We start from the raw sequence: 27,320 nt of genomic DNA, 5'->3' as shown, positions 1-27,320 counted from the left end.
AGGCCAAAATGAAGTTGGTGCTTTGCCGTCATGCAGGTGCTAGGATGGGGCTTCATTGGCCTGAAGGGGGCAGCTTTTCCCATTGGCACAGTGTTGCTGTTGGCTAGTGGTGGCTGGACTGAGCAAAACTTGATTTGACAGAGATCCCTCGGAATTGACTGAAAAGTTTTCATCACAAGCAGATTGGGGCTCAAAGTAGAAATTAATCTGTAGTATATAAAAATAAAGTTGCATCTCTTGCACACCTGAATTTGTGGCCTGAGGTTTGTTACCTTCATATAGAGAAATATATAAAGAAACCCACTCCCCCCGCTCAAAAAAACCCAAACAAACCCTACGTCTAATTGCACCACAGTTAATTGGGGGGTATATCTTCTTCCAGTCTTTTCTTGATGTGTTTTTCCATAATTAATATCATACAGAATATGCTCTTTGGTATCATGCATTTTCCAGCTTACCGTTCCATCACAGGGGAGATCATGTAGACAGTGGACCTCTCGACCTTGTCCGAGTTTTTAAAACACCTAAGGTGCTTATACAAGTGCCAGTCCCCAAGGCCATAGCTCAACGCCAGTGGGATCAAAAACTTTCTATGCCACCAGGTGCCGGATCACTAGCTCAAGGCACAAATGTATTTAGAGTAGAGAAGATGTCTGAGGACTGAATCTTTGAGAACTCCTTACCCAGGTAGGTGCTTTTGAAAAGTTAATGTGGTGTGACTTGCCTGGAGGTGTTAAAATGTAGATTCTGATTCAGCAGGCCTGGGGTGGGGCTTGAGATTCTGTATATGCACGGATGATTCCACTGGTCAATGACCCTCATTCTGAGTACCATAGGCTTAGAGGTCAGGAAGATGAAGAAGACCCAGAAAAATCATTTCTATTTGAAGCATTTTCCCAAGTTATTTAAAATCTGTTTCTTAACTATTATTTTTAATATTTATGTATTTCAGGCAATGAGTAAGCCATATTTTTTTCTTAACCATTCCCCTCTTGTTTGTCATTTAAATTGTTTCCAACTTTGTTGTTATAACCAATGCAGCAATAAACTCCTTTGGCCATACTTCTCAGTCACCAACTTTTAAATGAGCAACTAACGGAGGAAAATGATGAAGGTGGCGAAGCGCCCAGAGGAGCACAACCATCTGAGGCATGAGTCACCTTCCAGCACGGCCGGCGTGACTGCCCTCAGGTGGCTTGAGCAATGGTTCTTCACCTCAGTTTTGTCTGCTATAAAATAGGCTGTTTCTTTTCTCATATCCTTAGGCTAAAGGAAGTGAAGAAAGTGACCTGTAGCTCAGTACTTCCTTCTGTGGGCCCACTGTGTTAGGAAGTATTTGTCACAGCTCAGGGACGATGGCCGAATGTGCCTATTGCAATCCCTGGCGTCACCCTGTCCCGAAGCCTACCAGAGACAGAATTGCAGGTGCCACAGTAGTGAATAAACATTGGGATGTGGCCCACTCTTAGCTGTTTGGATTTCAGTGCCAGGGGTAGGAGGTCTGAAAGACGTGAAAAGAAACAGCTGAATTCCAAGGCACTCCTTCAGATAGAGTTTCCTTGAAAACATTTGTACCGCTCTTCATCAATATTTATAAAGTGATGACTAGATACAGCTACGTTCCTCTTTGGCTATGTCTAGAACACACCCATAGTACCTGATCAAAATACAGTTGTTGTTTGTTGGGGGAGGGGGCACTTTTATAGGGAAGCTTCTTTGGAAATGAGGAACCAAGATGGCCGCACACAGCAAAAAATTAAAATCAAAATTGGTTACATGAGCACAAAGAGATGACATTAATTTTTTTAAGGGTAGAAAAATCATGGGATTCAGGGTCCTGGGTTTGATTCTCATTTGGCCTCTTGTTAGCAGAGATTAACAAGCAAGTTAATTAAGCACTTTGAGTTTCACTTTCTTCCTCATGAGGTACTATGGAAGTTATTATGAATGCAGAGAAAAACACAACTTTTCTAGAAGGAGTTAGTTGATCTCTCTGGCCTTTTAAGCAAGCAGAATGTTACTAAATACTTGCTAACATGTTCAAGATTGAGGCCTCTGAGGATTTCATCCCATATTCTTGGTCTAATTTTTGAGAGACACCAGGAAAGGCAGCTAGCTTCCAAATAAGTCTGTCAGTAGATGCCACGTGCTGCCTGGAATGTCCAAACCACTCATCTTTGGGGTTATGATTCTCATCCCTTGCTTCTGTTAGAATTATCTGAGACGGATTTTTAAAATGCCAATGTCCAGGCCCCAACCTCAACCAACTAAGGCCATGCTCTGGTGTTGTTTACAGAGTTCCCAAAAGACTCTCTCGTATAGCCTGAGCTCAGAACCACATAGTTACAGTTTTAAGACACCTACTGAAAATCCAGGGCAGGTAAAACTGTAAATAATTTTCTTTCCAACAACCCCAGTTTCAAGAAATTTATCACCTTAGCTTGTCAGTCTCTCACAGTGCACTGCAGGAAGGGACATAAACAGATGATTCTGGACATTCTGATGAGGTACAACAGAGAAAAGCCTACAGCACCATAGGAACTCTGGACCTCTATGAAGAGTCAGAAAGAGGAGGGGAGAAGCAAGAGTGAAAATAAACTTGTACGTCCTCAACATCATCACCAACTACCATTGATTGAGTCACTACCAGGTACTAAGTACTGTATACCAAGCATTTCACATTTTGCTCTTACAGTACTCATGTGGAGGCTGGAGACAGGGGCAGCGGCAGCGGCAGCGGATATGGAGTAGTAAATAGCACAGATTTTCTGGAAAACAATTTTGAGGGCATCAAGAGCCCTCAAAATCTTCATATTCTTTGGCCAAAGAATTCCATTTCAAGGTGGCAATCCCATGAAAAGTGTCCCAAATGCAGATAGTGCTTTTCTTCACCAAGATGTTCATTGCAGCATGGTTTATTTTAGTAACAAATTGGGAATTACCTAACTACCCAACAAAATGGATGGTGATTACATAAATGTTGCTACATTGTACACTGGAGTATAAAGCAACCATTAAGGATATTTTCCTCTACAAATTTTATGACAAGATAATTTATATTATAAAATATTGAGTAAAACAAAGTAAGACATAAAATGGTATCTACCCTGTGATTCAAAATTCTGAATACTTCAAATGACTGTAAAATGTGTTACATTACAAAGTTGGTTGCCACTGGCAGAACTCCATTTGTACTCATATCTCCTTCAGGGAGCAAGCTTCAAAAGGTTACAAATAGAGGTGCCTGGGTGGCTCTGTCGGTTAAGTGTCTGCCTTCAGCTCAGGTCATGATCTCAGGATCCTGGGATTGAGCCCTGAGTTGGGCTCCCTGCTCAGCAGGGAGCCCGCTTCTCCCTCTGCCCCTGCCCCTCCCTCCCCCCAACCCCCACCTCTGCTCTCTCTCACTCTGCTCTCTCTCAAATAAATAAATAAAATCTTAAAAACAAAACAAAAGTTTACAAATATATTGCCAAAATGAAAATCTTTTACTAGTAAACACTTTGAGCATGCTGTGGTGCTGTGGAGACATCCCGTTTTGGTTGGTACACTAAGGCTTGAGTGTGCATTCTCCTCTTCAAATAAACCCAGGCAGGGAGGCAGATGTAAATAGAGGAAGTGGAAAACAAATGACAACTGATTTGTAATACAACCCAAATATTTGTTTCACAAGTTTTTCTCACTACTGGAATCAGGTTCTCTGTGGGTGTGAAAAGAAGAGCTGAGAAGGAAGGGCAGATGTGCAGAGGAGAAGACAAAAGAAAGTGGAGAATGTTGGGGGTGGGAAGCAAACAGAATCACATTTTGGCTTGCGTAGGCATCCTGGACTATGGATCCAGGCTATTTTTATGACATATAGTTGATACATAATAATGATAGATATGACAATGATAGAATAAAGAATATAATTACAACATATAAAATAGGATACTTCTTTCAGTTTTTCAGTCTGGAAAGTAAGGTTTCAATGAGGGCAGCAAAACTGAAATTAGGGGAAGCTGAGCCTCAAAAAAATACAAGAATCTGATATCATGTCAGTGTCCTTGAAAGTAAAATTGCTCTCCAAGTCTTTCAGAGCCAGGCAGATGAGTTTTAGTCTAAAAACTAACTGGTTACATTAAACCGGGCTCTGGGGTCCTTTGAGAATACCAATGTTCTTTAAATATTTCTTTTAATCCAGATGTCCAAATCTCTTTGATCTGGGAACATATCAAAATGCAGCTTTCCTGTGAGATTTTTCTCTTTCTTCATCACATCCCGGCTCCTATGAAGTCAGAGGCCTCCCAGCGACTTGTCTCTTAGCATAATGGCCCCTTGTTTCAAGGCGGGTCAGATGTACATTTAAATTAGTCATAGGAGTTGACAAAAATTGCATAAAGGATACAACCACTTTCTCCACCATTAGGCGGCACCACTTTCTCCAGCCTTTGGGATTATCTTTGCGTTTAATAGCTGAACAAAATAACTATAAGAAACCCAGCGCTTTCTACAAATTTTCTGGGAGCACTCTCATTATCCTGGTACTCCCCTGTCACCTCTCGCTCCAAACCTCCTCTTCTCATTCCCATCCCCTCTGCATTCCTCATCACTGCTCTCATCAGCTGTGTCCTTTCCACAATCACTCTGTGCCCAAGGTGGATATACTACCCTTTTCCTCATTCTCCAAGGCAACGCTGTTTTGTGTAATAGACTTGTACTGAATATTTGGAGGTAACAGAGAGGAATCCTAGCACAGATTAATGAATAACTCAAACTGAGATACGCAACATCAGTGTTCTTGAATTTCCTTGGGCATCCTTTCCCAGCTTGGTACTATAAGAACTAGAGGATGCGATGTGGATGAGTCAGAAGAGAACCATCATCACTACTGCAAGACCAAGTCTGTGTCCCAAATCAACCCCAGGACCCACATGGCCCAGATTCATGTGGCATTACATTCAAATAAACAGTTTAGGAGCAAAAAAGACACTTCGATCTGTAATTGTGTCTGCTGGAGGACATGAAAGGCATTTGGCCCATGGCCCGCTGAGCCTTTCTGCCCTCCTCCACTCCTGCTTTCAGCTCCTATGGTTATTCTGGAGCCCCTCATTCTCTAAAGCCCCTTGCTCTCTGTTCTCCTCTGTGACTCTTCCCAGTGCCCAGCCAAAGTGGATTCTTATTCCATCTCCCTTTCTTTAACACTTTACCGGTACATGAGTTCAGCCTCTTAGGCTTCCTTTAGTCTCAGTTTTGTCTAGTTCCAGGATTCAGCATGATAGAAAAGAACCCAGGAGTTGCCCATCAAGCAAGAAGCTTCACCCACTGAGAAGCTGGGAAGGGGAAGAGGTGCAGGGACGTTAAAAGGGAGGAGAAATCTGAAAGTGTAGACACTGATCATTCTTGTCCCCACTGTGCATTAGTATTTTTCTCTGCTATAGTTTAGCAGGCAAACCCACCTTAGGAGGTTAGGAACATAATAAGGGCCTGTTAGGAAGGCAATGTCAGGACTGTCCTTCTAGCAGAGGGAACTAATAGAACAGTGGTTCTCCGAGTCTGGCCCCTGGACCAGGAGCATCCACACTGCCTGGGAATCTATTAGAAATGCAGTCCTTTGGACCCCACTGCAAACCCACTGAGTCAGACATGCTGGAGTGGAGCCCAGCACTGTTTCAACAAGCTCTCCACATGATTCTGAGGCAGCTAAAGTTTGAGAAGTAAACTTTTTTCCCTAGCCTGGACTTCTCCAGGCCAGGGAATCCACTGGATTTGATTCCAGTCCCGGCTCTGCCTCTTTCTAGCACCGTGACCTCCACCAAACCATGTAAGCTCCCCAAGCCTGACAAACCACATTGGGGTTTCTGCTGCAGTGCCAGGGGTCCTCATCCTGTCAAAGGCTGGCCCCCAAAGGGTCATCTTTCTTGGCTCTCACCCACAAAGCCTACATCTGCTTTCTCTCTTCCTCTCCCTTTAGGGAGCTGCCATCTTCTGCTCTGTCCCTTGGGGTCCCCAAGTTTGGGGACCATTTCAATAATAATAATAATAATAATAATAATAATAATAATAATAATAAATTCCTAACTCCTTTGTGATACTGACATTGAAATGACAGGTCCAGAATCCACTTGGTCAGCTTATTCTTGGCCAATAGCAGGATCAGATTTGCTTCCCCGATGCAAACACGCTCCCTGAAAATCAGCACCCTTGAAAATCGATGCAAACACGCTCCCTGAAAATCAGCACCCTTGAAAATGGGGTAAAGCGCTTTGACCAAACACAGAAGTCTGTTAGGTAAATGGCTCACCTACAGCTAGAGCAGGACCCCAGCAAGGGGTTAAAACCAAGAGTTGAAACAATAGTTCAATTTTAAATATATCTCTCTCCACTCATCACTTCCTAACCTCTCCTTCTCTTCAGTAAGCTCCTAATTATCATGGGTTAGAGTCCTCAGTAGCAATTTCTTTCATTTTAAGTCATTTAAAACTTGCTCTAGCAGTTCTGTCACTGGGGAGTGCAGCCTGAACACTGTGCCCGACCAGAAGCGTTTTGGTCAACTGGAGGATTGCTTCTGCCTAGTTTCTGATCCTCTGGGCTCTGGGCTTTTCGGGAAAAGGTGGCAAATAAGACTGGTTGAAGTGGGGTGCATCCTCATATGCAGCATAAGCCGGAAGCCACCAAGGGAGAACAAGAGAGCAGTTCCAGAGAGCCAAGAGCTACACCTGGTACCGACTTGCACACATGCTGGAAAGAAGAGAGGCAGGAAATAGAAACCATCTCCACACCCTGGAAATGCATTCACACTCTCCAGAAGAAACTTTTTGGCTACCTAAACAAAAGCTTCTCAAATATTCATGTGCATATGAATCACCTGAGGATTTTATTAAGATGTACATTTGATTAGGCAGGTCTGGGTGGGCCTGAGATATTGACATTTCTAACTGGCTCCCTGGGGATGCTGATCCTACTGGTGTGTAGACCACATTTTGAGTAGCAAGAACCTAACTCCTTCATTTGTGAGGTCCTTTGTTAAGAGAAGGAACTGTAAAAACACAAGAGATTCATTACCTGGGAGTAATAGCAAGCGTTTCTGCTGAGTGTTAGCAACAGCAGAGTCTAAGTTAAGTGAAAATTTTACCTTGTTGGAGTGCCTGGGTGGTTCAGTCGGTTGAGCGTCTGACTCTTGGTTTTGGCTCAGGTCATGATCTAAGGGTCCTGGGATCAGGCCCCGTGTTGGGCTCCGAGCTTAGCTTGATTTCTCTTCCTACCTTACCCTCTGCCCTCCCCTCACTGTTGCACTCTCTCTCTCTAAAATAAATAAATAAATAAATAAAATCTCTTAAAAATATTATCTTGCTTGAAGTGTTATCACCTTTTTCAGAAAATAAGTATTTTAAGTAGCATGAGTGTGCTGTTGTTGTGTGTCGATCTATATTATATTTCCTTTTTTTTTAGCTAAGTTTTTGCTTAAATACAAAACTCATTCCAAGGAGAATGATACAGGGGACAAGCGTTGCTCCTAGCCAGGGGAGTGGTGCAGTAGGTAGATCATGGGTTCAGAACCAGATGACTGAGGTTCCCAGCCTCTCACAGGCTATTTTCCAAAATGCCACTTTGGCCAGTGCTTCTCATACTTGTTTGACAGGTTGAGTGCTTGGAAATCACAGTGCTCCGCACAAAGCACAGTGAATTGAAATATTTATATATTTTACAGAATGATATGATACAATTTTACTGGCAGAAACTATGGCTCTAATACATGGATACAGCATAAAATAACAACCTGCCCTAAGTCCTTTTGGAAGTGAGCCTCGGTTTCTTTATTGGTAAGATGAGGGTAATAACACTACCTCACAGAAGGAGACCTTTGATCCTTCAGTTGGACCCAAAGACGTGCTGGAGTTCTTTGCTTCCGGTGCTAATGTAATGATCGCCGTAAGGCACACTAGCACTCTTTTACTGCTACTAGCTACCATTTATCCAGCATCCACCATGTACCAGATACTACGCTGATCGCCTTGCAAATATCTCATTGAACTTGACAACAACTCTGCTAGGTAAGTATTTTATTACCTCTGTGTTACAGATGAGGGAAATAAAAATGGTTCCTTGCTACAGTTCATTGGTAGAGTTCACTTCTCTTTCATCTTGCAATGGGCCACTCACCAGCCCATGCTACCAGCTCCTTCTCCCTTGCTAGAAGTTTGCTTTCTTCACCAAGAAATTAACATGTAGCTTTTGACCAAGCAAGTCTCCACGGCAGCATTAACCCTTTCTGAGTCAAAATCCCTTTGACTATCCATTATAATTTTCCATTTCCATTATCCATTATATATATTCCACTATCCATTATATATTTCTTCCCAGAAAAAGGCACCTAAGCAAATACTCCATCTTGCATTCAACATCAGGGTCCCAAGCAAAGAACTTCTATCCTACAGAGTTTAGGAAGACAAAGAGGGCTTTTACAGGCTCCAAACTGAACATGACCTACTATTCCAAGCACTGACCTGAAATGTTTTCCTTAGCCATTTCCTGATCATTTTATTTTTCAAATATTTATATTGATCAAAGATTAAACAAGTCCTAAATGTCTAAAATGTTTCTTGGCACCAGGGTGCCTATAGAGTTTCCAATTTTTTTTTTAGGCACTAGTCATCAAAGAGACTATCTTTTATTAGTAGACAGTATCAGTTGAGATTAGTGAATGTCCAGAGAATGCTTGTTTCTCTTTCTCTTGGTATCTAAATGAAACAAGATACTTAAAGCATAACAACATTATTGCTCCCTCCTGGTTTTTTGACATAAGAAGAGACTTGAGCTGTTGACAAAAAATACAGAGGTGGGAAACCCAGAGTTTGGTGGTTTCTATAACCTCCAAATACGAAAAAAATGAAACAGGAGTGGGGAGGGAGGGAAGACAGAGATCAGATATTTATACTCAGAATAATTTGAAATTAACCTTTGCTGGGCATCCTGTAAAGCCACAGTTCTTAAAGTGGGCCCTCTGGACCACCAGCAGCAGCATCACCGGGAACTGGTTAAAAATGCAAAGTCTCAGCCCTCACCTCAGGCCTGTTGAGTCAGGAACTTTAGAGATGACACCCAGCAGTCTGTTTTGAACAAGCCCTCACGGTGATTCTGACTCATGCTAAAATCTGAGAGCCACTGGGGTGGACAGATCTTCTCTGACAGAAGTGACCCTGCCTGCTGGTCCTTAATCAAACCACTGATTCTGTAATGAACAGAGGACGGGAAGAGCACTATGGTGAGGAGACTAGTGTTCCCTGAGCAATGACTCCAAGTCAGGCACTGTATGCTTGTGGTCTCATTTCACCTCAAGCCCTAAGCATGTGTACTCTTATCTCCCTTTTAAAGATTCTTTTTAAAAGAGAGATATTCAGAGAGATAATATCACTCCTCTAGCTTACAGACCTACTAAGGTAGGAAATTGGACAAGTATAAAAATTTATTAAGCAGGGGCGCCTGGGTGGCTCAGTTGGTTAAGCGACTGCCTTCGGCTCCGGTCATGATCCTGGAGTCCCGGGATCGAGTCCCGCATCGGGCTCCCTGCTCAGCGGGGAGCCTGCTTCTCCCTCTGACCCTCCCCCTTCTCATGTGCTCTCTCTCATTCTCTCTCTCTCAAATAAATAAATAAAATCTTTAAAAAAAAATTTTATAAAAGGAATTGATAAGAAGTTGTTTGAAAAAAGAAAGAAGAGGATTTAAAAAAAGAAGAAAGAAAAAATAAGGGAGAGAATATGATCAGGCAGAGGAGTAGAAAAAAAGCATATACTAGAGATTTAGGGTATATTTTGACTGTTAGAAGAACCTGCCTCCCAAAATTTTAAAGAAAGAAAAACTTATATATGTACAAAAATAAGGGTTGATATGATGAAGGGATGGAATATGACTGTAAAGATGGAAATTATAAAAAATTTTAGAAAAGGAGGGTCACCTGGGTGGCTCAGTTGGTTAAGCGACTGCCTTCGGCTCAGGTCATGATCCTGGAGTCCCGGGATCGAGTCCCGCGTCGGGCTCCCTGCTCGGCAGGGAGTCTGCTTCTCCCTCTGACCCTCCCCCCTCTCATGTGCTCTGTCTCATTCTCTCTCTCTCAAATAAATAAATAAAATCTTAAAAAAAAATTTATTAAGCAGAATAAAGGAATACCCACAACTCCACTCAATTCAGTGTACTTCCGCAGAGTATTTCCCCCTATGTAAGACCCGATTTAAAGGCTACTTTGTGGTCTCTAATGGAGTTCAGGCTCCAGGAAAGTTTCCTTTTTCTGAGATTTGAAAACCCAGGAACCAAAGCCTTAGCCCCCAGTTTTGTTCTGTTCCCCCTCTAAAAGCAGATGTCCGGATCCTTTAATTCTCCCTCCATCCTTATGTATGATAATACCCAGAAATAAGAGCTTAGTGAATTAAACAATAAATGCTAAAAGCTGACCTAAAATGAAGTGGGAGCTAAGACGCTCCTCTAAGATGGAGCAGAAGTGACTCTAAGCCAGATGTAAAACAAGCTATTTATGCTCAGTTCCCTAGAAAAGGGATGGAGGCTTGTTCTAAGATGTGTGCATCTTGTGCTGGGGGGCTAGAGAGAACTGCTGTTTCTGGCACCCACTCCAAGTATCTGTCTGGGGCAGGACATCATGGTCTCTGCACCACGAGCCAGGCTTTGTGCACCAGAGTCAGGGAATGGAAGTCATCAAAATTCTGGACGGCACTTTATGATGTTTGGATGGTTCTCTGTTTAACCCCCTGTGGAGGCTGGTGTGTGTTTCATGCCAGACTCAGAGAAAATAGTAAAGATAAAAGATAGGAGGCTTAGGCTTATAAATGTTGTTTTCATAAAATGTTTGTTTTCCTTGCTGTTAAGACCACTTGTCCTAAGTGAATCATTTTGAGTTGTGTTTGATTAAAGTACCACCAAAAAAAAAAAAAAGCCGAATGTTTTTAGAATATATAGCTGTGGAAGCCAAACATAATGAGCTTCCTCTTTTGAGAAAGAAAGAGAGAGAGAAGGAGGGGGAGGGGGGAGGGAGGGAAAGAGAGAGAGAGAGGGAAAGAAAAGAAGAAAGAAAGAAAGAAAGAAAGAAAGAAAGAAAGAAAGAAAGAAAGAAAGAAAGAAAGAAAGAAAGAAAGAAAGAAAGAAAGAAAGAAAAAGAAAGAAAGAAAGAAAGAAAGAAAAAGAAAGAAAGAAAGAAGAAAGAAGGAAGGAAGGAAGGAAAAGGAAGAAAGAAAGGAGAAAGGAAAGCTTAGTTCTTTTGCCTGCCACTAATACTATGAAACCTGGAAATAATTGCTATCCCCCAGACCCAGAACTCCTTAGTTTTCTCCTAACATAAAATGAAAATGAAGATGACCTGCAAAGATCTTATATGGCAGAAGGGCACCTGGGTGGCCAGTCTGTTAAGCATCTGACTCTTGATCTCAGCTCAGGTCTTGATCTCAGGGTCATGAGTTCAAGCCCGGTGTTGGGCTCCATGCTGGGTGTGGAGCCTACTTAAAAAAAGAAAAAGAAAATATTTTCTATGACAGAGATTTGTCATATTTAGTCTGTGGTAATTGAAATTTACAATTAATAATTTTGTCAGAAGAATGTCTTTTAGTTTCAGGGGATCTTTATTATGTGTGCTAATGTGACAGTTTTGGCTAAAGGAAGGAAGTAGCTTCTAAAAAGAATACCACCATGATGGAAGTTAGGAGTAACACAACATACTTATGAGAGAAAAGTTTCCACATATTTTACTTTCCTACTTTCAAATAGGCAATGCATTCATGTAGTTCAAAATTCAAATGTACAAAAGGACAGAGAGTGAAAGACTCTCTACATACCCCTGTTCAGCATGCCCCAGTTTTCTTCTCTAGGGTTTCTGTAGAGCCACCAGGGTCTTTTGTGTTCTGTCAGAGGGACATTATGCATACACAAGCAACACACATAATTCTTCGGCCCTATTTTCTAATGCCAATAGGAACACAGTATTCGACACACACCATTCTATGCCTTGTTTTTACGCTAAAAAATGTCTCTTGAATATGTTTTCATTTCAGTATATAAAGGACTTTTCCATATGTGATCACTACCTTAAAATCACACCCCATAATAGAGGTTCCTTCTGTTTCTGCCTGTTTTGTCCCTTATTTTATGGTTTTTCTGTGCTTTTTTGGTTCTAAGCCTTCTTTCTATTCCTCTTACATTTCATCTGGCTTAAAGGACCATCAGATCATTGTGCCACAGTGACCCTAAGGTTCTAAGGACTTTGGTGATGGCATGTCTGAAGAACGTTCCCGAGGTTGGAACTTGAATCTTTCTGCAGAGACATATATAAACAGAAGGTAAGGAACAAGGAGTAGAGATAGGAGAAATGGACCCAAGATTAAAGACAAAGGCATTGTGAAAGAACTAACAACATTTGGGATACATATATCCCCAATATATTCATCATTGATCATGATTTGAATGATCGAACCAGTAAAAGCTATTTTCTTTTCCAGTAATGTGCAGAGGTGGTTAATATGCTAAAGTAGTAGAGGAGGGATTATGCTGGATAGGCAGATGGAAGTGTGCCCAGCCGGCTATAGAGATCCATATCATCTCTACAGATGTTGAATATAAGTTGACATATTTCTGCAGCCAATTTGGAAAAAAATATCAAAAGGATTAAAAATGTACACACCCTATGAAATTGTTCAGAAACCCTTATTAAGAAAACAAGGATAAACAAATTTATCACATTATTTAAAACAGCAAAAAAAAATAGAAACCATCTAAATATCAAACATAAGGGATTAATGAGTAAATCATGGTGTATCCGTAAACTAAAATACTATGAGCTATGACACTTGTTTACAGGCATGAGAAAATGTTCTCCACAAATTTCTAAATTTAAAAGAAATTATAATAGCAAAAAGGCTCACTCTGTATATCTATTTTAATGTAACAATAATGGCAAATGTTCATTGAGACTCACCATGTACCAGACATTTTAAATATGTTAATTCATTTAAACCTTACAACAACCCCATAGATTAGGAGCTATGAGTTTTCCCAATTTGCCCATGAGAAGATTGAGATTGAGAGCAATTAAACAACTTGGATGAGATCACACAGTTGGCAGGTGGAAGGCTGGGACTTGGACCCGGGTATTCTATCTATACCTACATGCTTAACCACAAGTGACAGTGCCTACCTATGTATCAAGAAACCTAGAAGACAAAACAGAATTAGGCATTTTTTTCCTATGGCAACCACAGAAGGGAAATGCCTCTCTGCATGGAAAGAAGTCATCTTTTGAAAGCAGCTCAGAGGGCCACTGAGGGAGGTGGGTCCAAATTCAGTTGTCTGCCTGTGTTGCAAGGCTTCAGTTCTGATAAGGCTGATATGGGAAACTGAAATCAAGGGTAAACAAATAACTTTAAGGAGAACTTCAAGGGACCAAAATGAATCAACTCAGTACTTTAAAGATAATTTAATAACAAAATATGCCATGAAAATGTCTGGATTTAAAAGAGAAACAACAATAACATACAAATATTTATACATCTAAGCTTGCAAAGTGATCAACTACTTACTTATTTATTCAAATAAATAATTTCTTTAGTCTGTAATGATTGCTTTAGGATGCTCTTTATTTTTTTAACTTAAATTCAGTTAATTAACATACAGTGTATTATTAGTTTCAGAGGTAGAGTTCAGTGATTCATCAGTCTTATATAACACCCAGTGCTCATTACATCCCGTGCCCTCCTTAATGTAGGATGCTCTTTAAAAGTGAGCTCTCATCATGACTTAAAATCAAATTAAATTAAAATATTAAAAATAAAAGAGTAAAATAAGGTTCTTCATTAAAAGATGAAACAGAATCCAAAAGTCTCAATACTCAGTGTGTATAATAAATAATTGTGTAAGGAGACATTGGTCATCTTTTGTAACTTTTTCTCGGAAATGCTTTCAAAACCACTTTTACTATTAATTTATTATTCTACATTGTTTTTAGCAAAAAAAATCATTTCACCTACATCATTTACCATACTTGTCACCAAAGGACTATGTTTCTAAAAGTTCGAACCCACTGACAAACGATGATTTGCCACTACAGAGGCTGTGTTAAAAATAGACTAAAGCTTTTCAAGACTCAAAGAGCGATTCCTATAACATATTTGGTAATGTCAACATTGTTAGAGGAAGTATATCTTCCTAAGATGGCTCCTGAGAAATTCTGACATTTTGTTTATAAACAAAATTAGTCACATTACTTTTTTAAATCACATATGTAACTTCAAGTTTAAAAAATCTATTGTATAAATTGAGTTATATTTATATACACATATCTAGAATTTATTTCAAGGCATGTGGGCACAGGACTCCTTAAAGTACACTAAACACTATTTTCCTCTTGACTGCATAATGGCCTGGGGCCTTGAGCAAACTAAAATAAACTACACTAATTTTTCAGTTGTATGTTAAAGCCTTAAATCCGCCACATAAATATTCCAAAACCAACTCAGAGCAGTAAGCTGATGGCTGGATGGAAAGCACAATCAGAGGGATTATTCTAAGGCTTTGAGGGAGCAGGGGAAAAGCGTTCCTTGACCTTCTGTACTGAAAGGCTCCTTTTCATCTGGTTTCAATTCTTTTGTTTGTGCACCTTGCCATATTTATTATTGAATTCCTGATTTCTTCTTTGTGTTTCATGTTCCATGTTCCAATGATTTATGAGGAATTGCTGATCTAGATGTTATCTTTGGCACCCAGCGAATGCACAGAGCCCCCTAAGAATGCTAAGAGAATAAATGTGTTTTGAGCTGCACAAAGCCCAAGTTGAACAGATGTCCATCAATTCATGACAAATGCCAGCTGAAGATGCTTTAATAAGATGCAATTTTCTTCTTAAACACAGCAGTAGCAAGGATCACAGATATTTTTTCCACCTTTAGTAGATGATTGTTATTAGAAATGATAAGATTTTGTCCTAAAATGGTGATATGAGGAGAAATCTGGCCAAAGATAGATTTTTTGTTGTTGTTTTCTAAAGATGAAGTAGCTGTGTTTTCTCTTTCAGGGATCTGTCCTGTTTGGTTTGACTCAGAAATGAAATATGCTAATGACATTTTAGTTAATTTTTAAATATCTCTGTAAAGATTATTTAGTTTCTAAGTGTGTAGAGAATGAGAGGTTTTTTTTTTTATTGATGGCCAGCTTTCTCTTGCTTAACTAAGTGAAGACTAATTAGCAAGTCTAATGTGCTCAGAGAAAATCATCTAATTAGATAAATTTTACAGGCTAATCAAAATATTTCGAGAATTTTCCCTACACTTCTTCTCTCCACTAGAGGGGGTTAAACACATCCCCAGAAAGCCTTGCTCTCACCGAACTTCATCTTCCTAGGCGAGTCCTCCTGTATTACCAAAATATTATACCAAACATCCTAAAGTAGACATGTATACAGATGCTTTCGAAGGCTTAGTGTTTTTGAACTTGACTGTAGAATTTAATAATTTTTAAATTACTACAGAGTGAGATAGGTAGTAATAATAATTAGGATATCAAGTCCTGATTATTTAAAATTACATTCTTCATTTATTTCCATCTCATTTCTTTGAGTAAAATCAGAAAAGCAGCACAGACAACATGTAAAGAGGTTAAGACATGATAATACACGGTGCACTTGCAATAAAAGGTATGTCATAGTAAAAGGAGAAAAGAAGTCCCCTTTTTCTATGATAATAAGGGAAAGAATGGATGCTTTTCTTTTTTGCTCCTTCTCACACATGCATTGGCTATGCTAGAACACCTCGAGCAATTAATATATTTCTAGTTTGGTAGTTAAGCAAATTAAGCAAAAAAGTGATTGGTTAAAGATGATATTAATACATCAAATGTTCATTTCTGCAGTTCCAAATACCTAAGTCCTAGGATATTTAAGGAACAATTGAAAAAAAAAACTAAAGATTTCTCCTGTGAATTTCAAGAATTTTTAAAGGACATACATACTTCAAGCTTGACTAAGATCAAATCTGTGATTTCCAGAGTTGTTCTTTTCTTTTTTTTTTTTTTTCAGAGTTGTTCTTTATGGAGCTCATCAGCCTAATTTCCAAAACTCCAAGTTAAACATGGTAGGCCACAGAGTTTTTATTTCTAAGTGGTGAGATTCAGTATGATTTTCATTTTTTTCTGTATGCTTTCCTATATTGTGTTGTTTTTAGAATGCTTATTACTTTTGTAACTGGGGAAAGGATATTGAAAAAAAAATCCTGAGTTGCCAAATCCAACACACACCAAGTGCAATTCACAAGTGCATGGCACAACGATGAAGAAATGAGTTTTATTGAGACAGATTTTCTTAAGGATAACTACTTACCTACTCTACCTTCTAGGATTCAGAAACATAGCCATAAATGTAATCTTGTATCTCTCTAGGGTAGGCACCTAAGCGTCTTTTCTAAGAATTTTATAAAAAATTTAATTAAAGGGTGCCTGGGTGGCTCAGTTGGTTAAGCGACTGCCTTCAGCTCAGGTCATGATCCTGGAGTCCCTGGATCGAGTCCCGCATCGGGCTCCCTGCTCGGCAGGGAGTCTGCTTCTCCCTCTGACCCTCCTCCCTCTCATGCTCTCTGTCTCTCATTCTCTCTCTCAAATAAATAAATAAAATCTTTAAAAAAAAAATTTAATTAAGAAGAACCAATCTCACACTAAGAAATGATTTGTGATAAAGTTAATAAACACTTAAATGAAGGCCAAAACAAAAACAATATTATATAAATAGTGTACAAATAAAACTGTATTATGCCCAAACTGTTCTCGATTCAGAAGAAACTGCGAATCAGAAGCAATTGGAGAAATTACTAGGGAAGCCTTTGTCCCATCTAGATTCTTGTATTCTCATAGCCTTGTTCCATGTCATCCACTGCTACCCCTCTGTGCCCCTCGTGGAACCAGATCACATGCTAGACTGAGTCCTCACTCAAGCATTTCATTTCGTTATGTTATGTGTGAAGTCATAGTCTTTCTGTGTCCAATTGTTCAAGTCTCAGACTTTAAGAAACAATGTCTTCTTTAATTATTATACTGCTAATGGCCAGCTACTTCATCTCTAATTGCTGTAGCACAGACCTTTGCAGATACAACTCTGTTCGAATGTCATAAATGTCCACTGTTGTTCCCTGTTAGAAAACACCTTCTTCTCTCTCAGACAATGGGTGCAGAAGGGTTTTTAGACCCCTGGACCAGCCAGGCAGTGCCCTAAGTGTTTTCCTTTATCATGAACATATAGGCAGTCACTCATCCTTACAGGCTGACTCTGTCTTCTCCCCACACCAGTTCGGACTTAGGCCCCTGCCCTGTCTCACACAAGAAACAGTCATTCCCAGCATTTGGAGATTTTTTTTTTTTTAAATACACTTTACTACAGATCTCAAAGGAGAAACATTTGAATTACATTCCACATTTTCAGCAAACTGCGGCAAACATCCAAATCAGAGCTAACTCTCCCTGGCCCTTCCAGGGGTTTTCACCCTTCATCCCTCAGAGAGCCCCTGGCCCCACTAGTGCCTTTCCTTCCTCCAGTCTCTCACCTGCAACCTGATCTGCCTACTTGTATACCAGTCCCAGCAAATTAGAAGTCTTCTTTATAAAGTGAAGGGGAATTATGAATAACGATTTTATTTTCTCCTGTTAAATTCACACTAAGTGGGCACAACAAGCCCTTGTAATGGGTTTCCCCACCCCAGTTTACACTGAGGGAGGCCCCTGGGACAAAGCCAGGTTTTCTCCAGAGCTTCATTCTAAACTACTATACAATGTCTATTTCCTTGTACAATCAAAAGACGTCTGTATAACCCTCGCATAAATGAGTGTGAAATACCCAAATCAAAATCCAGACAGCTACAGATCAGGGATGGCTTTTATAATGCAAGACAGGGAGAAAAAAAACCCCACAGAATTATGTTTTTGTTTTAATAATGAAGGAAATGATCTCAAGTTAAAATCCAACTTTGAAGTTTTCTCCCTACCTGAGTCACATAAAAAGAAAAAAATCATTTTTAGGCATCAAGCATTTATGCAGAAAACAATAAGCCACACATTTTTTTTTTTTCCACAGACAGGTGAAACAATTTTATTTCACAGTTGTCTTTAAAACCACAAAGACACTATGTTCTTCATATAAAAACATTAGTACAGATAACTGTACTTTCTAGAAAATGATTATATAGACCCTCTCAAAGAGAAATGCACACCATTATATGCTTTCAGATGAGTTGCTTGGGAAAAACACATCTGGACTGATTCCTAAAACATACCTTAAGACCTCCTTGCATCTTTTGGTTCAAAGTATAGATTATTGTCATCAGTACGTGCTCCGCATTCTTACATATTTGATAATGCACATATAGACTGGTTGGTTTGTGACTTAATGTTCCATTGGTTCATTAAGCTTTTCTGTAGGCTCGTCAGCAGGTTGAGCAGGCTGTGCCTTTCTCTGTGATCTTTCTTCAAGACCTTCCAGGAATGGAGATACATTATCATCATCATAAATCGTAATCTCCAAGTCTTTATCAACAATGTTTCCAATGGAAACATTCTTTGTTTCCAGGACAGAACCTTTGTTAGGAAGGTTGTTGTAGGAAGTGTCTCTCCTAAGGCACACAGATCACATTTAGCCAGTTCATTCAAATTGCACTCCATAAATCCAGACATATGTCTCTCCAAGTAAGTACCAGCTGATTGAGAACGGGCTCCAGTGGACGTGGCTCTACAGTCAAAATAGTTGGCAGATGGACAGGTTTGGAAAATGTGAGGGCCCATATCATAACCAGCAATAAGTAGGTCAACCCCATACAGTCTCTGGCCATATCGTCGCGTTGGTATCTGGGTCTTGCTTCCAATTAGAGATACAAGATGAGACACAGGAAGAGGTCTATCAAATACAAATCTGGAATCCAAACACTCCTGGCGCATAACATTCCATAACAGTCTAGCATCATCAGTAAGTCCTGTAATTGAGATACCAATATGGTTGTCAACATGGAGAATTTTTTTCTGATGAGCTGCAAGCTCTGACTGTGCTCTCTTCAATGCAACCAGCACTGCATGGGGTTTTGATTTCAGACCAACTGTGGCTGAACCTTGTCTGACAGCTTCTGTTGCATACTCAATTTGATGAATCCTCCCCTGAGGGCTCCAAACAGTGACCTCATTGTCAACAGGGTTCCAGTGCGGTCTGGCTGTGGCTTCCTGCAGAAGTGTGGATTCAGGAATGCTAAACCACACATTCTTAACCTCCAGCATTTATGAAGATGCATGCAGTATATACAGATATGTAAAAGAAAAAGGGAACACTAGGTAGTTCATTGAGCAAAAACCTATTTTCAAAGTTAGTAGAAGAAATTGATGTGATAAAAAAGACCTAGCAGGAAACGACCTAGTAAATACAACATGAACACTGACTCTGCTCTGGAGCATAATTCGTGTGTGTGTGTGTGTGTGTGTGTGTGTGTGTGTGTGTGTATAATCTTGTATCTATACAAGATTAAGGTTAATTGTTTAGTAATAATAATAGAGTTTGGTAAATGGTTATAATGGAAGAATTTTGAAGGGAACTGAGATTATTTAAGCTGGAAATAGAAATCTGAGAAGAAAATCAACAGGTATTCTATTAAATATCTACAGAAAGCAGACAAATTTAAGACAAATTAGAAAGCATTTCCTAAGTAGCAAAAGTCAGAGCATTCTGGAACATAATGCCAAGGAAGTTAGGCAGTCTCCTTCCATAGGGTTTGTTTTGTTTGAAGGAAAGGAAAGATGACCACCTCTCTTTCAGAGGCTAAGGTGATTTTGTTTTGTCCAGAGAGGACCACATGATTTCTCCACCTTCTCTGCAGTTTGAATTGTAGGTACACTGTCCTCTACGTTATTTTTCTGACTTTCTTAAGTCAGCAGAAGACCAAGACGTACTTTTCAAAAGGAAATTAGAAGGTCTAGTTATATTACCTATAATGAACTAATTTTGGATTTTTAAAATTTCTCATAGTACCTTCAAAAATAACCTTTTGCATAATTATTTTTCTTATTCCAAAAAAAAAATTTACCATAGATTCATAATCTCTTCTCTAAAAACCTTGGAGATAGCTGTATTTTGGAATTCAGTAGTTTTCTAAATTTGAAAAGATAACATGGCACAAATACCATATATTATGCGATACCTCCAATGGAGCTAGGGCAGTACCCGTAATCAAACATGTTACTATTTCTGGAGTGATTAATACAAACATTCACACTAAGCGAGGAGAAGACCATAAATAGCCTCACATCAGTATAGGCTATATTTTCCCATCAAATAAGTTACAAAACTCTTTGGTTTTCAGAATGGGTTATACGGCAAAATACAGAATGCCCAGTTAAATTTGAATTTCAGATAAACAACACATAACTTTTTGTATATGTCCCAAATAGTGCATTGAACATACTTACACTAGAAATGTTATTCAGTGTTTTATACCGAATTCAAATTTAGCTGAATTTCTTGGGTTTTTTATTTGCAAAATCTGGTTTTTGGATTTCAGAATCACAAACAACTGATTGTGGACCTGTATGTAGAAATATGCTAATTGAAATACTATTAACAGCCATCGTTCTAGGAGAAAAATTTGGTTTGGGCCTTTTTGAAGGGGGTCACATAAAGCAAAGTTTTTAAAATATGCTTTATATCAATAGCGTGTAAAAAACATAAGACCTGTGCAAATGTACCCATATTAACAACTCAAGATATTTCAAAAGTTAGAAATAACATGGCCACTCCAAAAACAATTTTAATTTGCATCTCTTTCTTGCTCCACCTTAAAATTCTTCATCTATAAAACATTCCTTTTATAAAATTCATGAAATTCTCCTGTAACAAAGATATAGCTCCATCTAATGGAAAAAATATCCAACTACAGCCCTTCATGAAGCTAGGAATATTTCCATGAGTGTTAGTAAAACTATAAATCATGTGTAGACTATACACAGTCACACACATGCACACACACACACATGCACACACACACACATACACAGTGGATTCTTCTCTTTGTCTCTCTCTCTCTCTCTCTCTCTTTTTTTTTAAGCCAGAAAGGAACCAAAAGTAACGTAGTCATAGCTTTTGCAAGATCTGCTCTTTTCCTTAGATTTGGACTCTGAAACATAAAAACATAAGTGTATTTATATTTCATACTCTATTTCATCATATATATACATGTATACACATATACATATATATATACATATAAATATATATATTGCACTTAATTGTGTAAGCCTCCTAGGCCAAGGGCTTGAGGGGCCTATAAAGCCTTATGAATTTGAAGGGGAGAATATGCCACCCCAAAATATGCCACTTTGGCATATAGATTATCCTGAATTAAAATTACTTGGGAAATAGTGCAAGGATAATGAGAACGTCCTCTGTCCCCCTGAGAGTAGGAAATAAATTCCCCATGTGAAAGTCACCTTCATTGTACCAGGAGGGTAGGAGGGATCCTTATCACCAGAGACAGAATTTAGGGCTGAGAAGGCTGCATAAACAAATCTTGTTACTTCTTTATTAATTTGCTACCCCAAGCCCAAACCCCTTTGCTTTGTCAATTCTTCACAAATTCATTGTTTCCCTGTCTAAGAGGCATAAAAGCTTCCTGCTTTGGTCCCTTCTTGACTTCCGTATTTTTATGAAAAATTGGGCTCTTGTGCATGCAAAATTAAATTTGTTTTTCTCCTGTTAACCTGTCCTATGTCAATTTAAGTATTAGATTAGCTAAAGAACCTAGAAGGGAAGAAAGAAAATTTTTTCCTCCCCTAAAGATTGCATGCAAAATATTGTGTAACTTGAATGTGTGCATTTTTCTGGAGAGAGATTTAGATCCTTATTAAAGGAGCCCATGAAACACTACAGGTTACAAAGCTTTTCCTGTACTGCCACTTACTTCTCCCCAAGGACTAGTCACCTTTGCTCCACTGTTTTTCCCAGATGACCACAAACTAACCCTATTCAAGAAGTACCTTCTCAGCTGCTGGCTGGGCTCAGCACTTAAATATTGAGCCTGAACCGGGGCGCCTGGGTGGCTCAGTTGTTAAGCATCTGCCTTTGGCTCAGGTCATGATCCCAGGGTCCTGGGATCGAGCCCCGCATCAGGCTCCCTGCTCCGTGGGAAGCCTGCTTCTCCCTCTCCCACTCCCCCTGCTTGTGTTCCTCTCTCGCTGTATCTCTCTCTGTCAAATAAATAAAATCTTTAAAAAAAAAAAATATATTGAGCCTGAACCAAACACAGGATTCACTGTCTACAAGAAAGAGCCTGCCCCATGAGGTTTACACGCATTTTTCTTTTTTTTTTTTTAAGATTTTATTTTTTTTTTAAGTAATTTCCACACCCAATGTGGGGCTCAAAGTCACATGCATTTTTAAAACAAACAACAGCATGATCTAGCAGAGGTGGAACCAGGGACTAAAAGGTAGGGTCAGAGATAAAGGGCATCAAAGTAAAAAAGCCATCCTTTCAAAATTTTCAGTTTATCTCATTAGCTTTCTTGTTAAATAAGGATAATTCAGTTTTCTTACTGATTTTATTTTTCTGAAATTTATATTTATTTATTACACCATTAAGAAGGGAAAACCTTTTATTTGGGAAGTAATTCAGTTGACATTTCTCAGCATTAATTTTATATATAAATAAGCCACGTCTTCCTTGTTTAAGGTATTTGAATAAGAACTGTTCTAATCAAAGGTCAATTTATTTTGGAAATAGCTCCCTCTTGAGGGCATTATTATTTATGCATCAGTAGATTGTAAACAAGCACTCAGCTAGATACCGGTGGGTGGAAACGGAGGTTAAATAGTGCAAACATCTTGGAGAACAATTTGGCCACATCTATTAACATTAAAAAACCCATAAGTACTAAGATCTGTAGGCAAGGACAGTCGTACAACCAGTATGTGAAGTCCCAAAATCTGTAAGCCACCTAATGCCCAGCACTGGGTGACTCGTCAAATAAAGTGTGCTAATACTCACAAGGAAATAACGTGTAACTACTAAAAGCTAGAAAATCTATGCATACTGACATGGATTTCTCTGTCCTAGACATGCTTGCACATATATTTATACAAATATAAAATTGCCTCCAGATGAATACTGGTAATAGTTGTTGCCTCAGAGAGAAGAAAGCGGTCAGCAGGGGTGAGGAAGAAGACATACTTTTCACTGTATACCCTTTTATGTATGAACTAAATTTTTAACCATCTATTTGTATTATTTGTAAATTAAAAAAATCCAACAAATTAAATGTTTTGTAATATTTTTTGAAGTGGAACTTACACACAAAAAGTGCACAAGTCATATGTGTAAAGGACAACAAATATTGACAAAGTTAAGACATCCAGGTAACAAAAACTCATACGGAGGAACAAAGCACTACCAGTTTTTATTTAAAAGAAAATCCCAGACATTTTATCATTTTAGCTGTAAATATTTCAGCATGTATCTTTTGTGAAAGAATTGCAATCTAAAATGGAACCAGAGGAAATGATCTCACATATGCACGTTCAGGAAAACAACACTTAACTGAGAGATTGATTTCCTATAAATGCCTGATTTACAGAAGACTGACACTTATCTCCTGACAATGAACATCCACCAAGAAACTCGCACCCTCCTCAAGCCAATAAACTTACTGTGTGGACTCTGGCTAGACTCCCCCTCTTTGCACTCTGTGCCCGTAAATACAGTCCACCCCAAACAGACTCACCTGTACCTTCTAGAACATACATTTTCCAAACTGCAGTTCCTCTGCTATCCCCCAATAAACTCTATTACTAGTAATTTAAGCTTGCCTCAGTTTACCTTTTTATTTTGGTTGACTCTTAACAGATAAAAACATAACCATAATACCACTATCAAACCCAATAAAGTTAGCAACAGTTTTTAAATGCGTAATGCTTACATTTTTTAATACCCAGTTCATGTTCAATTTTCTTTGCTGTCTCAAAAATATCCATTTACATTTGATTTGTTTGAATCATAATCCAACACATTATATTTGGTTGATTTTTTTCTTAAGTCTCTTTATTCTGCAACAGCCTCATCCCCTTTGGTTAATGCTACTTCTTTGTTGTGGAAGAAACTGGTCATTTATCTTGTAGAATGTCTCACATTCTAGATATGGCTAATTGATTGAATCCTGGTGTGATTTAACATGTTCTTTATCCACTGCATTTCTTGGAAGCCAGTAGACAGACCTAGAGAATGTGCTTCTTGAGTTGGTAAGTAAAAATGTTCTATCATGCAGTATGTTGAGGAAATGCTGTACATTTTTGTAAACCAATGCATGGATGCTCATAAATAAAGACCTGAAAAGTCCCCAAGTGAGGAAATGTTGTTTAATTTTGCTTAACTGAGCATTCCTCCATGCGTTTTGTTGTTGTTGTACTACCTATTACATTCACTTGGAACTAGAGTCCTGTTTTACACAGTCCGATAAACTCTGGGAGGAGATCTGAAGGGTCTTTTCTGAGTTCTGCGATGTTGTGTGGTGCAAGACGCACTGCAGATGCTCATGGGAGTTTGTTGGTAGATTAATCCAACAGATGTTTATTGTGTGTTTTCTATTTACAGAGTACTATACTTTAAACTACTGTTTCTGTTCTCAAGAAAGATTGAATTGATGAATCAGCATGTGTTCAGGAAGCAAATGCACATGCTCCTTTAAAGCATAAGGCAGTAAAAAACTCAGCTGTGCATGTTGTAGAATGATGGAGTGGAGCGGCTTGGTGGGGTTCATCAGGTAAACTCCAATGGCAAGATCAGCTCTGGAGTTTAGCAACAAGAATCGGCAGCAGATCTGAGGTGAAAAAGACCCCAGAAATCATCTGGTGTAGGCTCTTTGTGACATGAAGTCCAGGAATAGCAAAGGACTCTTGTGGTTGATGAGGGCTACAGTTTAAGATTAAAACCAGATGTTCCTGCTGCTAAACTTAGTGAAACCCTGGGTAGGTCCCATTCAAGATAATTTCTTCATAGGTAAACTGCTTTGTTTTGTTTTCCTTCTGGAGGCTTTTAGGATTTTCTCTTTATCCTTTGGAGTTCTGAAATTTCTTCAAGATGTATCTAAGTATGAGGTTTTCCACATGAACATCCTGCCTGGCTTACAGTTGGCCCTTGCAGTGTGCGGATTCAAGTTTCCTTTAGGCTGAGGAAAACTTTTTTCTGTCCCTTGTATTTCCATTTCTGGGTCAGTTGTTTCAATTTGTTCATCTCATTTGTTTTTCTGTGATGTTGTTTGTTTTATTCATTTTGGGTGATCCTTGGTTGATCCTTCCACATTTATGAATAAAAAGTCATGTTAATTAGTTGACTTGGGATCCATTTGTAGTTTTAGGAGTTTACCCAGAAATGCACACAGAGATCAATTTGACCTTGAAGTATTCACAGTCTAGTGAGGAAGGAAAAGAAGTAAACCAAAAATTCTGTCGAAGTGTTAGCACACCTGTGTTGCAGCTTGAGCAAAGAGAAAAAGGTGGTGGGATTAATTTGTGTGCCAGGTTCCAAGTGTGCCCCTCCCCCAACCTCAGTAGCTGCCTTTGGCTCCTCCAGGGTTGGGCTGGAAATGCAGGGGCGGGGGTGGGCACAGAAAAAAGGAAGGAGCAGAAAAGTTCTGACTTAAGAGCTATAGTTTGGTGGTGTGGCTCCCTGGACAAGAAGTTTAAGGCTTTTTCTTTCTCTTGAAGGATACATTTCTGAATTTCTCAAAGATTTATCACTGTGAATCCTTAGCTGCAACAGTTGTGACCTGGGCAATGCATTTTCCTAGACTTTTCACTTACTACCTGTAGCCCCTGAGTATTTGGTGGCCCATTCTACACAGATTCCTTTCATTTGAGGACCCGTCTTTCTTCCGGGTAGTTCTATTAGGTGGACGAAAACTTGACCCAGGCCTGGTCTTCCCTATGGACCACATCTGTTCCAGAAGAAATACTCATTTATCCCTGCATTTGTGGAAACACACCTCTCATTACTCTGCCATTGTAGGGTAACTGCTCTGGTCACTGCCTTTGGCCTTAATTTCTCAAGGGTGAGTCAAACATCCAGGAGTCTTCAACTTCTCATATGTCCTGCATGTAGGTAGTGAACTAAGGCTTACAAAACTGGAACTGGAGCAGCTCTTTTGTAAGCTCTGCAGAGACTGTAAACACCTGACTTTGGAAAGTGGGCATATTTGGCACCTTTAGTTTTGTTCTCAGTTTTTGGGGCCTCAGCTGAAAAGGGAGAGAAAAAGTCCCATTGTAAAAGCTTGTTTCATGCCTAAAAGTATAGGGGTGATGAAGTAAGGAATCTTCCCTGCTGTTCCTTCCAAGCAGTGGGCCAGCTCCCATGATTGATTTTATTACAACAAACATGTTTGCCAGACAACCTCTATCAAGCCAATTTGTGGGTCTCAGACAGGGGAAAAACAACAACAACAACAACAACAACAAAACTTGGTTCTCCCAAGAAGCTGAATGGAGCCAGCTGAATGTGCATCACTGTGAGAAAGGATTACCTGGCAGAGAGAAGTTTAGAAACATGTTTACACTGAGCCATTTACAGAGCATGAGCATTGAACTCAGGCAGGCCTGGGTTGAGGTGTTAATTTGGAACCTTTGTGACCATGGGTGTTTAGCATTCTCAGCCCTTGCTTTTCTGATTTGTTTGAAAGGGAAGTAATAGCTAACTTGCAGGATGGCTAGAGAGATTAAATGAGATGTAGGATATAAAGATTCTAAAAGAGAAGGCCCCCAGTGAGTAGTAGCCACTGGCATCACCCCTCCATAGCCTAGAATCCCTTTGTTCTTCTTTGTTCCAGTAATTCCTGTCCTTCCTTAAATACAGCTCATGGTCAGCCACATCCTCCAGAAGGCTATTCTGGATTCCCTTTCCCACTGCTCATGGTATAGGTGTTTCCAAAGCACCTTGCTATGTCCCTATCATGGCACTAACCACAGTTACCTAAGGTTGTTTGTTCCTATGTTTGCTTCCCCCATTAGAACTGCAGACTCCTTGAGTACAGAGAACATATCTTAAGTCACCCATAAGCTCTCAGGACAGGGCCTGGCAGAACAGAAATCAATGACCCCACAATTGTGACATGCCTGGGATCTGTATAATTCACCACCCTGCCTCAGAGAGATACGGAGAGAGTATTTGTATGTTAATAGATCCTGGGATGCCTGAGTGGCTCAGTCCGTGAAGCGTCTGCCTTTGGCTCAGGTCATGATCCCAGGGTCCTGGGATTGAGTCCCGCATGGGGCTCCTTGCTCAGTGGGGAGCCTGCTTCTCTCTCTG

The 27,320-nt window shown here is 39.5% G+C and overlaps 1 pseudogene; it reads right to left on the bottom strand.

The window, feature by feature from the left end:
• Window positions 1–18,068: 18,068 nt before the first annotated feature.
• LOC110591718 lies at window positions 18,069–19,263 on the bottom strand (annotated as a pseudogene).
• Between the last annotated feature and the right edge of the window lie 8,057 nt (window positions 19,264–27,320).

This window comes from Neomonachus schauinslandi, chromosome 1 (assembly GCF_002201575.2).
Source record: "Neomonachus schauinslandi chromosome 1, ASM220157v2, whole genome shotgun sequence".
In the NCBI taxonomy this organism is placed as follows: domain Eukaryota; kingdom Metazoa; phylum Chordata; class Mammalia; order Carnivora; family Phocidae; genus Neomonachus; species Neomonachus schauinslandi.
This window is presented reverse-complemented; position numbering and strand designations above follow the sequence as displayed.